Raw genomic sequence first — 4,798 nt, forward strand, 5'->3', positions numbered from 1 at the left:
TAGTCCCATCGTACATTGCTTTTTTTCACGGTGTATTAATATCCTTGGATGTATCACCGTAAACCTACCAAGATCAAGATCAAGATCAAGATCAAGAGGGATAAAATGCAGTTTTTGGCTTATAACTTATAAACCAAATCATTTAGAGCAAATCTGAAATGGGGGTAGAATTGTTTATCAGGTCAAGATCTATCTGCCCTGAAATTTTCAGATGAATCTGACAACCCGTTGTTGGGTTGCTGCCCCTGAATTGGTAATTTTAAGGAAATTTTACTGTTTTTGTATATTATCTTGAATATTATTATTAGGAGTTAGGAGTTGATCCCTTTAGGAGTTATTGCCCTTTATAGTCAATTTTTAACCATTTTTCGTAAAACTTAGTAATCATCTTTTCCTCTGAAACTACTGGGCCAAATATTTATCCAAACTTGGCCACAATTATCTTTTGGGTATCTAGTTTGAAAAATGTGTCCGGTGACCCGGCCATCCAACCAAGATGGCCACCATGGCTAAAAATAGAACATAGGGGTAAAAATGCAGTTGTTGGCTTATAACTCAAAAAAACAAAGTAATTAGTGCAAATCTGATAGTGGTAAAATTGTTTATCAGGTCAAGATCTATCTGCCCCTAAATTTTCAGATGAATTGGACAAGCTGTTGTTGGATTGCTGCCCCTAAATTGGTAATTTTAAGGAAATTTTTCTGTTTTTGGTTATTATCTAGAATATTATTATAGATTGAGATAAACTGTAAACAGCAATAATGTTCAGCAAAGTAGGATCTACAAATAAGTCCCTTTAGGAGTTATTGCTCTTTATAGTCAATTTTTAATCATTTTTGGTAAATCTTAGTTATCTAGTACAAAAATCTTCTCCTCTGAAACTACTAGGCCAAATTAATCCAAACTTGGCCACAATCATCTTTGGGTATGTATTTTGAAAAGTGTGTCTGGTGACCCGGCCATCCAACCAAGATGGCCGCCACGGCTAAAAATAGAACATAGGGGTAAAATGCAGTTTTTGGCTTATAACTCAAAAACCAAAGCATTTAGAGAAAATCTAACAAAGTAAAATTGTTTATCAGGTCAAGATCTATCTGCCCTGAAATTTTCAGATAAATTGGACAACCCGATGTTGGGTTGCTGCACCTGAATTGGTAATTTTAAGGAAATTTTGCTGTTTTGAGTTATTATCTTAAATATTATTATAGATAGAGATAAACTGTAAACAGCAATTATGTTCAGCAAAGTAAGATTTACAAATAAGTCAACGTAACCGAAATGGTCAATTGACCCCCTAAGGAGTTATTGTCCTTCACAGTCAATTTTAAACAATTTTCAACTGAAACTACTCAGCAAAGTTCATTATAGATAGAGATAATTGTAAGCAGCAAGAATGTTCAGTAAAGTAAGATGTACAAACACATCACCATCATCAAATTACAATTTTGTGATGAATCCCTCTGCTTCCTTTGTTTAATATTCACATAGACCAAGGTGAGCGACACATGCTCTTAAGAGCCTCTAGTTTTATTTACAATGACAATTTCTACAAACCCAGTAAGTGGTTTTTAAAGTCCGACAGATTTTTGATGAACGAAATTACGTCCACCACGGATACGTATACCGTACAGAAGTTCTTAGTATTTAAGTTACAGTTAGCAAACTTTGCTTTTGATTATCAATTTGCGTCAAGTTGTATAGCTGTATGAAATTTATGTCTTGATATTGTTTCAGTTTCGTTTAAAACGCATCCCAAGTTTTATTTTTTTCACCCTAAACAAAATTGGTTCATAGTATAATGACAGTAATAAGAGTAGATATGTTCTTAAATACTTTAAACAAGTGAAACCATTGAACTATATGTTTCGCCCTTGACAGTCACACTCCTAATCTTGAGTAGTATCTTTAAGAACATCAAAACCATTAAATACGTAAAACTATTCAACTTATACACCATTTGTTGAATAATAATATGTATTATTTATCAGTATTACAAGTTATGTTTAGTACATATGAAAGAATATAACTATAGCAGATTTAAGTTTAATAAATCAAGCATACATTGCCGTTTTTCATGTAACAGTAACGTAATGTAACCGTAGCCTGAGTAATGATTCGGTTCCTCACCCAACTTTGCATTCCGGCAATTAGTCTCCAATGTAACAATATTTTTTTTTATTATTGTTACATTTTCATGTAACCGTAGCCAGTGCCTAAAAAGAATGGGTCACCGGGCTTATTTTCACGCTACATGGTGTTTAAATTTGACAACTTTTGTATAGATTTAGCACGGAAAACCCAATTTTCTGCAAAAAAGCGTAATCTACACCATAAAATTTTGAGATAACATATGAGAAGATGGCTTTAACAGTATGCTTTCATTATACTGACCAGTTGACCTGTTTTTCTTTGTTAGAATACCTTGATTTCTATATTTTTTCCATGGATAGTGGTTTTGGTCACATGTTCATTTCATACGAATTTTTCTGTTGTTTGTGCACTTTCTTTTTAATTTACTCACTAAACAGTAACATTTCTACATTCTGGATATGTTTTAAAATTGCTTAATTGATACATATTGCAGATGTTTTTTTCCCTGAATCGTCTTAACTTATAAAGCAAACGACTCTAATTGAGTGAAATGATGTAAAACAGGCAAGAGCTTTTTTGTGTAGAAATAAGTAGCAATTAAATTGCTAAAATTTCATCATAAAAGCTGTATTATCTTACCTTCTAAGATTTTTTTTAAATGTTTATAATGTATTCATATAATGATTTCACATATTAAACGCTGAATTAAAACATGAATTAGTATAAAAATCCTAGATTCAGGTTAATATTTGATGATGTAACCATATGCTAACTTTTAACTCCGCCAGGTGAAACCTATCGGTCCCAAGCCCGGATAAAAGAGGAGGATAGTCATAAAAACCAAATATTGCAAAAGCGCAAATGTTCTATGTTAAAAGCGCAAATGTCCATTTAATATGGTTGAATGGTGATTACAGAAAATTGCTTTCACCGACCGTGCGAGGGCTGTATAGTCAGACAAGTTCGTTAAAAACTTCCATGCTCAAAATTGCTCTTAAAACTTACGATTGTTAAAAAGGCAATAATACAATAAAATATGTATTTGTGGTTGTGTAATTTAAATTAAAAAAAAGTAAAATAAGAAAAATTCGATGCAGTATATTAAGATCTTGAACATACTAAAAAACCAACAATCTATGATTTCGACATTTATATTGGGATTGTTAATCTTTAGATACCTGTGTCACACAGGTACAGGTGTTCGATATACAGTTAAAGTTGAAGTATTGACTAAAGAACCAGTTATAAAAAAATGTACTTACTGTATCATGTATGTCTTTATTCAGTCACAAGGAATGTAAACCGCTGCAGCATCAGTACTGAATATGTTAATTATTGATACACTAAACGTATTTCCTTAAACCATGGTGACGTCAGCCTCCGGGCTCATGGTTTCTTTTTCAAGAATCAACGCTTATCCGTTGAATCTGTATCACACAATATGTTCGTAAACAATTTCGTGTCTTAATTTTCAAGAGGCGATGCTTATTTAATCGTAGTCCCACAGGAACTAAAGATGATGTTTGTGTAATATCGGACTAAGATTTGTTGTGTATGGGCATAAAGAAATATTCGGGCAAAGAAAAATAAAGCACAATTCCTCTAATCGTTTCTAAACGTCAGTCGTTGTCTTTTTGGATGAATGAACATTTATCTTTTTGGTAACCTTTAATGCTTATTCTCTAACTCATAAACGTTTAGTTTCCTTGTCAAGCTAAACAGTTTTTTCTAAAGTTAAAACAGAGTAGGATTAAACATTATACACGATAAAAAGTAAATAAATTGTGTGATGAATAAATGTAACTCGGAGGGGTACAAGTGGAGAAGGAGATATGCCTAACCTTCTGGAGCACATAATCCGCTGATCCTAGCATTTGGTAACGTTCGTGTTGTCTAATCTTTAGTTTTCAGTGTAATGTTTTCTGTTTTAAGTTATCTATTGTTTCAACGTCGAATTCGTTTTATTATCGCTTTGATATCTGTTCCCCCTTTTGCATTGGTCAGTCCATTTATTTCATTTTTTCAGCAAATGTTTAGAATACCGTTCTCTGATAATTACTTAGAAAAAATACTATATTCGTTAGATATCTTTTATCTATTTCATAATTTGTCGAAATTACTCCGAATATATGTTCATCTTTGCTCAGATATGCAAGCTAAACAGCATCTAGCAAATAACTCCATTCTAATCGATACTAGGGCATGGCTTTCAATTATTTAATGGGAGAGGTTGAACAAATTTAGGTGAACAATTCAATTCAATTTTTACAATCAACTCGTTCCACGCGTTCCAAAAAAGGAAAATAGAAAACTCACCTTATTTTTCGTTAATTTGTAAAAAAAGAAAGAATAACTATTCGACGTCCTTGTCAGGGGCAGATCCAGTCATTTTAAAAGGGGGTGGGGGTTCCCAACGCAGAATAAATGGTGGGGTTCCACCGTTCCAAGCATATGTCCCCATTCAATTGCATTGATCTGCTAAAAAAAAGGGGGGTCCAACCCCCGGAACCCCCACCCTGGATCCGCCACAAGGTGTCCACAGACGAAGCTGATTACTGTTTATATTTTTGAAAACTCGAAATCATTATAATTCTAAAATTTATACTATAATAAAAAAAGTTTATAACGTACTATGATATTTTGTGTCCAAATGCTCATGTTATCGCTTTTCGATCAACCTAGAGTTCATTCCCCTTTTTATAAATAT

This window comes from Mytilus trossulus, chromosome 3 (genome assembly GCF_036588685.1).
Source record: "Mytilus trossulus isolate FHL-02 chromosome 3, PNRI_Mtr1.1.1.hap1, whole genome shotgun sequence".
NCBI classification, from domain to species: domain Eukaryota; kingdom Metazoa; phylum Mollusca; class Bivalvia; order Mytilida; family Mytilidae; genus Mytilus; species Mytilus trossulus.